The sequence below is a fragment of the Tasmannia lanceolata genome, unplaced genomic scaffold (genome assembly GCF_043159265.1).
Source record: "Tasmannia lanceolata isolate RefF3 unplaced genomic scaffold, GAP_Taslan_0.1 ptg000012l, whole genome shotgun sequence".
Classification (NCBI taxonomy): domain Eukaryota; kingdom Viridiplantae; phylum Streptophyta; class Magnoliopsida; order Canellales; family Winteraceae; genus Tasmannia; species Tasmannia lanceolata.
This window is the reverse complement of record NW_027518689.1, coordinates 5,158,281-5,172,427: the sequence shown is the minus strand read 5'-3', so window position 1 is coordinate 5,172,427 and position 14,147 is coordinate 5,158,281. Positions and strand designations below refer to the sequence as shown.

Genomic DNA, 14,147 nt, shown 5'->3' with positions numbered 1-14,147 from the left:
CCCAATCCAAAAAATATAAAAAATCCTGCCGCCGCCGATCCGCTCCGCCGTCTTTCGCTTTCTCTGGAGTGTTTAGAGGGAGTGATTGAGGGAGTGAAGAGATAATGGAAGAAGAATATTAGGGAGAGGGATGAAAGAATATATTGAGGAAAGGGATTGGAGGGAGTGATTAGAAGAGATAATGGAAGAGAAAGAGATAATGGAAGATAAATTTCTTTTTTTTTTCCTTTTTCTTATGGATGGGAAGGGAGATATATATAGGGAGAGAAAGAGAGAGAGAGATATGTTGGTGGAGAGCTCATCATGTTGTCCCTCTTAGTGGAGAATCCATCATTATTGTTCTTAGTGGAGGGCCCATCATGTTTCTTAGTGGAGAGTCCATCATTATTGCTCTTAGTGGAGGGCCCATCATGTTTCTTAGTGGAGAGTCCATCATTATTGCTCTTAGTGGAGGGCCCATCATGTTTCTTAGTGGAGAGTCCATCATTATTGCTCTTAGTGGAGGGCCCATCATTTTGTCTTAGTGGAGAGCTACCATCATTGCTCTTCATAAGAGGCCTCACAAGAGGCCCCACTGAGGCCCCACAACGCGGGCCCCACAATGTGGGCCCTCGGTTGATTCGATTTTAAACAAATGTTCAATGCGGGCCCACCAAACGAGTCCAAATTTAATCAAAATGCATCATGCGGCCCCACCAAATGGGTCCAACTTTCTCGATCCAAATTTAATCGAAGCACCCAATGCGGGCCCACCAAACGGGTCCCAATTCTCTCTGGTTTAGATTTTTCTGAATAATCCTTCTCAACATTTAGCGGGAAAATACGAAACACGACGGAAACGACCAAAAATATTTAGAAATGTAACAAACGGATGCGGGAAAGAAAGACATTGGAAAACCGACGGAAAACAAACCCTAATTTCTTTATCGATTAAGGTAGAGCAAAATGGGGTGTCTACAGATGCCCCTCTTTGGTAGAGATGACGTAGTCATCGAATACCAAAGTCAAAATGACAGAGCCATTTTGCGTAGCTTTAATCGACAAAAGACTCTACACAAACGGAACTTAGACGCAAACATTTACTACCTAATGCAAGGCCCTAAATGAAATCCTAGAATTAGAACATAATAAGAAATCCTGATGCGGTGCCGTTCACAAACGGGCAACGAGAGAATGAGATACCACTTTCGAATGGATTCCGAACAGAAAGAACAAAGATCGTTCTCAAGCGGTTTTTTTTTTTTTTTTTTTTTTTTTTTTTTTTTTAAGAAAATGAGACATCTTTCACAAGCGGGCTCAAGGAGGATAAGAGACCATTCACAAATGGATTCAGAAAATGAGGTACCGTTCACAAACGGGCTCAAGGAGAAGACGAGACCATTCACAAATGGACTCGAAAATGAGGTATCGTTTACAAACGGGCTTAAAGAGAACACATGACCATTCACAAATGGACTCGAGAAACGAGGCACCGTTCACAAACGGGCTCAAGGAGAACATGAGACCATTCACAAATGGACTCAGAAAATGAGGTACCATTCACAAACGGGCTCAAGGAGAATAAAAGACCATTCACAAATGGGCTCAGAAAATGAGGTACCGTTCACCAACGGGCTCAAGGAGAAGACGAGACCATTCACAAATGGATTCGAGAAACGAGGCACCGTTCACAAACGGGCTCAAGGAAAACATGAGACCATTCACAAATAGACTCAGAAAATGAGGTACCGTTCACAAACGGGCTCAAGGAGAATAAAAAGACCATTCACAAATGGGCTCAGAAAATGAGGTACCGTTCACCAACGGGCTCAAGGAGAAGACGAGACCATTCACAAATGGATTCGAGAAACGAGGCACCGTTCACAAACGGGCTCAAGGAAAACATGAGACCATTCACAAATAGACTCAGAAAATGAGGTACCGTTCACAAACGGGCTCAAGGAGAATAAAAAGACCATTCACAAATGGGCTCAGAAAATGAGGTACCGTTCACCAACGGGCTCAAGGAGAAGACGAGACCATTCACAAATGGATTCGAGAAACGAGGCACCGTTCACAAACGGGCTCAAGGAAAACATGAGACCATTCACAAATAGACTCAGAAAATGAGGTACCGTTCACAAACGGGCTTAAGGAGAAGACGAGACCATTCACAAATGGACTCGAGAAACGAGGCACCGTTCACAAACGGGCTCCAGGAGAACATGAGACCATTCATAAATGGACTCGAGAAATGAGGCACCGTTCACAAATGGGCTCAAAGAAACAAGATAGCTTCAACCACGAAGAATTTAGAGATTTTTCATAAACTTGAATTTGACGTAGGATTGGATTTGATGAATTTTTGATTTTTCAGAAATAAGGCAGCGTCCACAAACGGGCTCAAGGAGGACATGAGACCATTCACAAATAGACTCAGAAAATGAAGTACCGTTCACAAACGGGCTTAAGGAGAAGACGGGACCATTTACAAATGGACTCGAGAAATGAGGCACCGTTCACAAACGGGCTCAAAGAAACAAGATAGCTTTGATTGATGAACTCAACAACGAAGAATTTAGAGTTTTTTCATGAACTTGAATTTGACATAGGATTGGATTTGATGAATTTTTGATTTTTCAGAAATAAGGCACCGTCCACAAACGGGCTCAAGGAGGACATGAGACCGTAAATGGACTCAGAAAAATGAGACACCGTTCACAAACGGGTTCAAGGAGAAGACGAGACCATTTACAAATGGACTCGAGAAAAGAGGCACCGTTCACAAACAGGCTCAAAGAAACAAGATAGCTTTGATTGATGAATTCAATAACGAAGAATTTAGAGATTTTTCATGAACTTGAATTTGACATAGGATTGGATTTGATGAATTTTTGATTTTTTTGAACTTAATGAAATCGAGGATGTTATAGATCGTGCCTGACAAAGATATCGGAAACTAGGACTTTGACGAATGATGAAACGGCAAACCGAAGAACCATTACTAACAAGAATGGATTAGAAACACTTTTATGAAACTTCAACAAGATTTTTCTCAAAGAGACTGCTGGTCTTGTCTTTGGGGATTTGGATGACTGAAACCTTGAACAAGACACTTGAAATTGGTAATCTAGAACAACGGCTCTCTTGGATATAATCATGGAAAAGTGGGACTTGCCTCTTGATAGGTGTTTAGATAAACATTTCTTGACCAGGAAAGTATTTAACTAACTGGAAGGAAATTCTGAATTTTAACGGTTCATCTTTCTGAGAAATTGGCTCGACCATCATTGCATCTGAGGCTCTTCCAAGCTTAAGATGCCTTCCTGGGGTATGATCTTTTTACGGAAGCTGGGCTTTCTGATGTTTCTACTTCTGAATTCTTCTGGGTTGATCATCTTTGAAATATAGCTGTTTGACTAGATTCTCGAACTTTTTCAGGTACAATCGCAGGGAGCTGACGAGGCCGGGCCTCCTTCACCGAGACAGTTGCATCATTTGGACATATGGATGACGATTGACTCTTTTTAAATAGAAAACTTAGATAAAAGGCACTACTCAAAGGATTGAGGAGCTCTAAAGGAGTGAACATAGAATAACAACGATTGATTAACTACACTGACAGACACAGTAATGCTTCTGACTTAGTTAACGTTTTATTTGGTAAGTCTATCCTTTCAAGGAATATTTTTTTCAATTGGTAAACACTGGACTTTTTCCTTAAAACAGTAATGCCTCAATGATTTAATTACAACTCCTAGGATTGCTTAGCTCCAATGCCCCCAGTTTTGAGGATGTCACTTGAATTTGTTTGAACTTCAATTGATCTTCAGTCCTGATACCGGCTGTAACCTTCTTATAAATTTGCTTGAACTTCAGTTGATCTTCAGTCTTGATACTGGCTGTAGCCTTCTTATAATGATTCTCTTACCGTGACCAAGTCACCTCTTCAGGGTTTTTAACTTGGCGGACCGTGGTAGCCTTAACTTTTGCCTGAACCGTCTTTCTAGGTTTTCGATTCAGCAGGCTATCCCCTTAGCTTTTGCCTAAGCCGCCCTTTCGGGTTTTCAACTTAACAGGGGAATGATCTTAAATTTTGCCTAAACCGCCCTTTCAGGTTTTCAGTCTAGCAGATCTTCAAACTCCATTTTTTTTTATTCATCATCATTTTTTTTTTGTTTCGGGACCTAGATCATTAGTTCTGAACACCGGAAGGACTTTATAGGTAGGATAGGGCTTTTCAAAGAATGGCTTAAGGTTCAACAAAGATTTCGACCGAACCTGTGAATAGGTTGCCTACATATCCCAAGGTAGGAATCAGGTCGTGTATAGTTCAGGGCGAATGCCCCTAGTTTGAAGATAAATTGTTCGAAAGTTTATTGATTTTTCTTTTTTTTTCTTCTTTCTGGAATAATTGACTTTTCTTCTTTAGGAACTTGTCCCCTTTTTTTTTTTTGAAAGGATTGAATTTCTTTTTTTTTTTTTGGATTGATTGAATTGCTTTTCTTTTTTGAATTGACCGAACTCAGTTTAACCGAGCTGCCTACGTACCCCAGTGTAGGGATCAGGTCTCGCGTAGTTCGGGGCGAATGCCCTTAGTTTGATGGGTTTTCAAGAAAATTTCATTTAGGCTCGAAGGGTTTGCAAACCAGTATTCTTTTGATGTTGGGTTCTGATTTTGGGATTTATTCGGCCAAAGGAGGCCTTCCGATGTTCAGATTGGGAGTCGATCTAGTTTACTAGAGTCCCTCTGGTACTGATTATTTATTTTTTTATTTTCTTTTTCTTTTTTTTACGGAGTTTGACGGCATTTCCAGGTAAGAGATAATAAATCTTCTTCTTTCAAGATTCTAATACGTGCCTTCGACTTTCATAGAGCGAAACTTGTTCTTCGACATCCTCCATCTATGGATTTGTAACTCTTGATATCTGATGATCACTTTTCAATGCTTGCTCTTGAACTTCTTATCTCGAATTTGATGGCTTCATGTTATGAATTTGAGAACCAAGGTCATTGATTGGAAATATGAAAGTTGTTTCCACTCCATGCCCCTTGCATAGCATATGATATTCACTTCATTCTTTCTTGAACCTTCTATCTGGGTCTTTCTCTTGGCATTAATGGTAACACTTACCGGACCATCTTTTTATCCTCAAAATGGGTTTACCAATTCTTCACACTTTTCAGAGGGTAATGTATTTTCAATCGGCATTTACTGGATCAAGATTTCAGTGCCAGTGTTTACCACTTTAATTTCATCTTTGAAAGGCTGAGATTGGCGCTCCTCCTCTTGTTTGAGCATAGGCTGCAACCTAAGAGGAGTTTCGTCAATTTTGTCCTCATTTGAGGAGGGAGTCTTATTTTAAGATCAGAAGCACACTTAAGAAACAGACACCAATGAACTTTTGGAACTGAAATTTTTATTTAAAGAAAAGGCTATTACATCTGATGACATATCCTGAACATTCTCAGGATTCACAACTCTAAATAAAAAAGAGAAGCAGAAGATATCTTGCCTGGACTAGGCATTGACCTTGAAATGTAAGACCGGACTCAACAATTGTACTGACCATGGTTACTGATTCGCATAGGGGAATGCCCCTAGTTCAAGGATTATGATAGTGAACTCTGAAGGACTTAGCAAAATATTCTTGAAAAAGGTTGCCCTTAGAGTAAGAAAAGACCAAGGGTACAAGCAAGATTGGATCATCTGGACCAGGCATGATCAAATGATTGAGACACAATTTCCGCCAATGAAGACACAATCGAATCCCACAAGAGACGAATGATAGACACATGATCAAAATGTGAGATTGCATAGGATTACTTTCAACGGGTAGATCAAGAATAACTAATCCTATGAGATCTTTGGAAATGATGGGATTTATATCCTAACCCCAAAGGAAAAGTTTTTAGTCTTCGCACATTTTAACAGTGTTACCTGAAGGCATCAACCCTAATCCTAATCTAGCGGAGTGGAGAGAGGATCTCGACTCATGACTTTGTTTGTGTACCTAGGACCGATCGTAGCCATTGGAAGATGGACTACGGCCTAATCTAGACACAAATGGGTAAGATATCCTAAACTAGGCTCACACATGTGGTGCACATGTGTTCGTATACTGCATGCATGTGTGGGTTAATCTAGGGGTAAGGCCAAGAGTCCCCTTAGCGCGAATCCATGTTCGATATACTGTACCAGTGTCCGGCGTATCAGTACGTGAACAAGAGATCCGTTTACGCACCATAAAGGTACTAGGCTAAGGGTGGAATGCTTCTCTAGCACAGAGGCACCAGGTGATGAAATCCCAGTCAACCATGCTAGATAACACTCCGGGTTCCTAAAATAGGACGTGTGTGCATGTGAAATGCAAGGGTTTAGATGCAAGTGATGTAAGTGTGTGCAATAAGTTCGCGCAATCTATGATGCCTTCAGGTTTTGTTAAATTAAGTTCGAGTAAAATGTGATGAGAAAATAAAACGAGACAAACTAATCTAACAAGTATAGAGTTTTTATGAGCCAGTTAAATTAAATTCAAATGAATTATCTTTTGAAATTTTAATGAAGTTAGGTGGTCCCCAGCAGAGTCGCCAGACTGTGGGACATGATCCCGTGAGAGGGGCGTGGGGCGCGAGCCGCCGCGCCTCTCCTTTGGTCTCTCGTTCCCACGCGATTGGCGTGTGCATTTTATTTGTTGATTTAGATTCGTCTTTCCTGTGAACTTGGGATCACTAAGGCAATCCGAATTCCACACGAAAGAGATTGACAGAGTCGCCACCTAGATGTGGGATCTAGGACCCATAATTAACCAGAAATCTAGACTCGCTACCTGGTTACGAGAATGGAAGGTATGGGGAGTTATCCACCACATGCACCATTCTTGTCCGATAATCGGTCTTCGATTCCAAAAGCTAACTCTTTTAAATTTATTTTAAATGGCTCATTCAACTCTATGTTAATGTGCGAACTAAGTGACATGCATCCTAGAATCTAATTTCAATGTGAATCCTAGATGTGTATCTTGATTTATTAATTTGTCTGGATTCATTCTAAGTGAAAGTTCTCCTAGAATTCTAATTTCATGGAAAACCCTAACTGATTTGATTAAGTATTTACAAGAAAATTAATATACAAAACACCACAATTTGTTGTGGTGCCGACTCGCGGGTGGTATGCCGTCAGACATCCAAGCTGCCTACGTACCCAAGCCTCACTGGGATCAGAGTCGACGTAGTTCGGTGCACCTAAGCTAAGCTACTTATGCCTAACTCAACTAGGACACCGACCTAGACGGGATTGACTGTTTCAACATTTTTAAGAGGAATTATTTAATTCAAGTTGAGGATTTTATTATCTTAGGATTTCATCTAAGATGCTATATGATTCTTATCTGAATGCAAGTTGTCCCTTAGACTAATGCAGGTTTGCCTACATCCTAGTTTACTAGGCTTGTCCTAGGGAAGGATTGGGTGACTAGTGTAACTAGACCTATGGTACGGTTGCTATCTATAGCAAGCGTCCGTGATGAGGCAGGACTCCTAACTCTAGGACTCCCTAAAACATAGGACACGGCACGACACCAGTGTTCCTAAATTGGGCTCTAATGGTTCTTAGATTGGAAACCATAATCCAATGGTTCCGAAAGACACAAGATAAATCGATTTAAGTTCTCGAGGTTAATGAGTTTCAGATTTCGAAGATTTTCAGTTTCTAGACATTTAAGGATTACCAATGGTTCTAGGGTTCACCAATTTCGGCCTTGAATGGCATCCAAAGGAGGGAATCGTGCGCTCTTTCCTTGTGCAATTTAATACTTAGGTTATAGCATCTTATTGCCTGGCAGAATCTCAGGATTTCCGTGGACACTAACCTCGGAGCCAACAACATGCTATAACTTAAATATTCAAATTGTCAAAGATCAAGTTGCAATTGGGATACGATTATGGATGCACGGGCCATTTTTCCAGGAAAATCTAAAGATCCTAAAATTTCTATTTCAATGGATTAAGGAGTGAACATGTGACAGAATTTTAAAGTTCTTTAGGAATTTTTATATGATTTTCAATTAATTTCGAATTTTCCATGGATTTTATCAATTTTAAGCATATGAGCGGTTTTACAAGTGAAATTGTTGCAAATAAATTCGAAATGATTTGAAATTTCTACAGCAGCAAGATGAAAATGTATGTAGCTTACAGGATGAGTTTTGCATATTTTTACATTAAATTCACATTTAATCTTGATTAAACCATTAAATGTCCAGATTGCACAATTAACACATAAACTAGTAGAAATATAACTCTAAATTCTATGAAATTTCTACAGAAATACTATATGAATCAAAATAGCATGCAGTGAGAGTTTCATAAATTTTAGAAATTATTTACTACCAATTTCGGATTTTACAATTTCCAGACCAGATTATAAATTAACACTACATCCCATATTAAAACAGATCCAAATCACACGAAAATTTTACAGTAACAAGTAATATGGAAGATAAGACTACTGTAAAAATTTTAGGAATTTTAATGATGATCTGATGTTAGTAAAAATTCTCCTAAAATCTGATAAGTTTCAAAGAAAATATTAAATAATATACCAAATAAACTCCAAAAATCTTTACAAATTCATGGTAAAATGAATCAGTAACATATTATTTTCCCACGAAATTTCATTAATTTTAGAATCTGTTTGGTATATAATTTAAGTTTTCTTCGTCAAAAGATGTTTTTTGAAGAGTTTTCCATTTTTAAAACACAATTTGCGGAAAAAATCAGAAAAATTCGGAAAAATACAGAAATATTTTGAGAACAATGCACCTACCTGTGGTGAAGATCTCCGCCCAATCCAAAAAATATAAAAAATCCTGCCGCCGCCGATCCGCTCCGCCGTCTTTCGCTTTCTCTGGAGTGTTTAGAGGGAGTGATTGAGGGAGTGAAGAGATAATGGAAGAAGAATATTAGGGAGAGGGATGAAAGAATATATTGAGGAAAGGGATTGGAGGGAGTGATTAGAAGAGATAATGGAAGAGAAAGAGATAATGGAAGATAAATTTCTTTTTTTTTTCCTTTTTCTTATGGATGGGAAGGGAGATATATATAGGGAGAGAAAGAGAGAGAGAGATATGTTGGTGGAGAGCTCATCATGTTGTCCCTCTTAGTGGAGAATCCATCATTATTGTTCTTAGTGGAGGGCCCATCATGTTTCTTAGTGGAGAGTCCATCATTATTGCTCTTAGTGGAGGGCCCATCATGTTTCTTAGTGGAGAGTCCATCATTATTGCTCTTAGTGGAGGGCCCATCATGTTTCTTAGTGGAGAGTCCATCATTATTGCTCTTAGTGGAGGGCCCATCATTTTGTCTTAGTGGAGAGCTACCATCATTGCTCTTCATAAGAGGCCTCACAAGAGGCCCCACTGAGGCCCCACAACGCGGGCCCCACAATGTGGGCCCTCGGTTGATTCGATTTTAAACAAATGTTCAATGCGGGCCCACCAAACGAGTCCAAATTTAATCAAAATGCATCATGCGGCCCCACCAAATGGGTCCAACTTTCTCGATCCAAATTTAATCGAAGCACCCAATGCGGGCCCACCAAACGGGTCCCAATTCTCTCTGGTTTAGATTTTTCTGAATAATCCTTCTCAACATTTAGCGGGAAAATACGAAACACGACGGAAACGACCAAAAATATTTAGAAATGTAACAAACGGATGCGGGAAAGAAAGACATTGGAAAACCGACGGAAAACAAACCCTAATTTCTTTATCGATTAAGGTAGAGCAAAATGGGGTGTCTACAGATGCGCATCCTTGTCTTCCAATGTCCATAGTTGGACCCATTAAAGAAAGAAGGTCTAGTTGTGGAATGGCCTTCCGGAAGTCTGGTTCCATTTATATTTGCCATTTCACAAAATAGAAAGTTGCCAAAGATCTTATGATATTTCCCTTGTTTGAAATTTAAAAAAAAATTTACCAAAGATTTTTAAAGAAAAGAAAATCTTTTAGGAGCCAAGGCTCTGATACCAAGTGAAATTCCAAGGGTGGTCCCGAGTACGGCAACTTATGAGGAGGGAAAATTTAGGTTGCTAACAAGTTTTGAGCTTTTGAAAACTTTAACCCAAATTTAGAAGATTAAGAGATCAAGATGAAATTCAAGCACACAAGTTAAATCTAAAGGTGCAAATGCAAATATAAAGCAATAAGATAAGAGAGAGTGCACCCGAGATTTAAAGTGGTTCGGTCCTCCAAACGCGAGGCCTACTCCACTCCACCAACCAAACCCGTTGATGGCTTCACTATGTGATCTTCTTAACTTCGGCGAAGATCAATGCCGATTACAATTCCAACCGCCTTTAACCTTGGTGGCGATCTTCACCATGGAGAGTGGGCTACGCTTCTCCGAACACTCGCCCGAATACAAGTTCTTGATAAGAAAGAAGGAAACAAAACATCCCTCACAAGGGTTTACAAGATTTGTAGAAGATGTACAAATTGAGCCTAATGATCCAAATCCTAATTCAAGAGGATGAGAGGCATAGACAAGTTTGATTCACTCTTTGGATATTCAAGTAGAGTTTTTGAGTGTTAGGATTGATGATTGGGAAGGTGGGAATACCCATATATATAGAAAAACCCAAATATGACTGTTTGGTGGCATTGTCGTAAATCTGGCAAAGTTACCAACGATCAAATTTCTTCCCGTTATAGTTGTCTCGGAGTTCCAAGAAAAATTCTCGAAGTTCCGAGAAGCCTATCAGCAGCAGATTTTCAATTCTGTTTTTGGGCTTCCAACTTTACACCAAGTTGGGACTGTAAATGAGGGTTCCAAAGTGTTGGAACACCACAAGGACAGTCACATAAATATTTAGGGTGTGTGATTATTCTTAATTTATGCCTTTCAAAATCTAATACTAAGATTGGATCTAATACATGCTAATAGACTTCGATCTTCAATAGATTCTTCAAGTCTTCATTCGTCTTGGATCTTCGATGTCTTTGGCCTTCCGAATGTGGTTCAATCAGAGCTTCTTGGCCTCAATCCAAACAATCTTGTCTTAACACCAATATGATCTACAACTTAGACATTCAAACACATTAGTGATCTTAAATCACTTGTGTATTGGAATCATCAAAATAAGATGGGAATGCCAAGGTGGCATTGGGCGTACAGTCTATTCACCATATTTGCACGGACAATGAGGTCTTCACCTTCCAAGTCAGGAAATAGCACTGATCTCTATAGCAGAAATGAAACTGCATAAAAAAGCAAAAATCAATGAAACAATTAAAACATGGATATTTCAAGCTTCTTGAAATATCTTTGTGAAGCACAATTGGTCTTAAAAATTCGAAACAAACAGGGCCCAAATGTAGTGAGTTAAAACAGATAGCATGCGCAGGTAATTCTTGTAAAACCGGAAACTAAATACGAATATGTAGCTACAAATGTGATTTGTGTGATAATTCATGGGAAAACAGAACTGATGGATGCAGTGGATCACTTGATGATGGCCCATTTGATCAATGATCATGACAACTAATATATGAATGCCAATCTTAATTTTTCTTTGAATCAAGAGGTTGATGTAATTTTCTATAATGAGTTTGTTGTGTGAAGACATTTTTAATAAATCAGAATGTATGCCCACTTCACAATCAGGCAAAGTGAAAAAAATACGCAAGAAAAGCACAATCAGAAACCCAAAATATGACCATGAAAGGATGCTCAATCAAACAACTTTTCCAACAGGTGTATACGGAATTGCAATCCCCGAGGAAGACAACGCCTCCAGGTTAAAGAATAAAGCCTTGAACATTATTCTAGAGGCTCAATCCCAATGAGCTGCAAATCTGTCCATTATAGCAGAAGATAAATGAAGATAAAAAAAATTAAAAAGCAAAGGATTTGGGATTGAAAAATAAATGTTAACCTTCATTCCGTTGTAAATTGTGCCGTATGTTACTTTGAAGTTTCAACCTAAATATATACACAAAAAGTTAAGATTATTAGGAAAACAAATATTCCATGAATCTTTTTTGAAGCAAAATTTCAAAACATACAGTACAGAAATTAAGAGAAACGGTAATGGTTTCTCCAACCGATTAAACCCCTAAAACATTTCAACATGGAAAAAGTTAGAAATGAGAAGAAGAAGAATAAAATTAAGAAGACAATTACAAACATCAATCTATTGAAATCCAAGTATAATAGGAGAAAATACCTATCCTCCTATATCGAAGAGAGATGAAGTTATGCCCATGTCCACAACCCAATAGAAACGAAAAGCAAACCCTAAAATATTTTATTTGAAAAGATTAAGAAAACCCTAGAATCTTTTAATTGAAAAGATGCATGACAGAAACAAAAAGAAAATTCTAAAATTATTTAGGGGATATTTTGCATGCCTATCTAGGTGGATGCAAAACCATAGGGGGAATACATCCAGAAAGGATCATGTACAGAGATTAGAGAAAAAGGAGAAGAAACCTAGATAGAAGAAATTGCATAAGAAATCTATAAAACAGCAAAAAATTTATATCAACATGGAAGAGAAAACACAGGGGATTCCAAACTTCCCATTTAATAACTCTATTGCAAAAATGAAGAGGGAAAATAGAGAAAAATCTATGAAGAAGAGGGAAAGTACCTCCAAATCTTGGATCCTTTCTCGTTGATGTAACCGCCGCAGAGCAAGGCTTGAGGAGAAATAGTAGGTGGGAGAATATGGCTGAAAGATATATCTAATGTCAAAAAATATCTCTGATAAAAAATCCCTGGTGTAAGACACGTATCGGAAGAGATAAGGCTATTGCCAAAAATATCTCTGAGATAAGGCTATTGCCTAAAATCATAAAAAGCTTCAGACAATATGGGAAAGATTTTGATTCTATTAACGTAAGAGTAAAAGAATTCAGGGTTGATACTTCAATTGCCAATACTAAAATAGAAGAGAAATCGGTTTGGAATTAAAGCCTCAATTCCCAAATCGACTATCCCCAAATTTCCTGTAACATCATTAAGAAAACAGAAGATGGTTTGATTTGAAATGAAAGATCGAATTCCCAAATCGATTATCCCCAAATTCGAACTGTGAAGAGAACCCTAATTTCCACAACTTTAAGAAAATAGAAGAGAAGTTGATTTGAAATGAAAGGCCCAACTCCAAATAACAAATTCCAGAAAAAATATTTATAGTGACCAGAAATAAGAAAATTAATAAATAACCCAAAAAATCTTCGTAGAAAACAAAGCAGAAGAAGAAGAAGAAGAAGAAATACCATAGGTTGCTCCTAGAGTCTGGAAGTGCACCAGATCGACCAACTTTGGCCCGTAGCTTTGGGTCGGAGGACCAAACTTGGTTCATGGCGGAAATTAACCTCAGAATCGAAGCTCAATCTTCAAATTTTGGCCTACCAATTGCTCCAAATAAAGAAATCGAGTCTGGTCAGATGACGGTGGAGAACGGTGGAGGATGTGGGAATCATGATCGAGCTCGAGGTTGGAAGCCGAGTCTGGTCGGATAACGGTGTGATCTGCGTCCGGCGGTGGATGGGTAGAAACAGCTGGGTTTTTCTGAATCAAAAAAGGAAAAGGAAAAGCATGGAGGAAAAGAGAGAGAACGGGAGAGGAGGTATAGAGAGACTACTTAGACGCGTGGAAATCGTAGGGCATAGAAGGTATTTTTATATAGCTTCGTGGGATTTTGAGGGCAATTGAGGTATTTTCCTATTTTTGGTGATGTGTAATTCTCGTATAATTTTCAAAAAAATCAAAAAATTCATTTCTTTTCCTCCCAGCTTATAGTAGTAGATATAGTAGTAGATAGTAGTAGATAGTGCTTGAAATCTTTATATTGATATATTATAGGAATCTTTCATCATTGGTCGCAATTCATAACGAGAGCAACATGCTGCTACTCAAGGAGTTCAATACGTTGATGTTTCGACCCCCACTAGTTGCAATATACAGAATAACCAGTTGACTGAGGTAAGACAAACTTGCTTAATTGTCCCATTTCATCGTTTGTTACTAATGAATTATATTGTGCTTCTTATGTGGCAATGTTCTTTTAGCATGAGAGTTTTGATACCACAACAAGTTGGCCGGGCAATATGTCTTTTACTCGATTACTTCAGGTAAATGATATATTTGTAGTATTATT

General features: G+C 38.6%; 1 long non-coding RNA gene across 6 annotated transcripts in view; it reads right to left on the bottom strand.

The window, feature by feature from the left end:
- Nucleotides 1–13,623, bottom strand: part of LOC143887045 (uncharacterized) — a 33,511-nt gene extending 19,888 nt beyond the window's left edge. For 4 of the 6 annotated variants that reach the window (XR_013254003.1, XR_013254004.1, XR_013254005.1 and 1 more), the window contains exons 1-3: nt 13,264–13,623; nt 12,633–12,713; nt 11,916–11,962 (exon numbers count right to left, since the gene is read on the bottom strand). This is a non-coding gene — a long non-coding RNA (uncharacterized LOC143887045). Of the gene's footprint in view, nt 1–11,915; nt 11,963–12,206; nt 12,278–12,632; nt 12,714–13,263 lie in introns of all 6 variants that reach the window. The other 2 variants (XR_013254006.1, XR_013254007.1) reach the window with 1 other exon arrangement.
- Nucleotides 13,624–14,147: the final 524 nt, after the last annotated feature.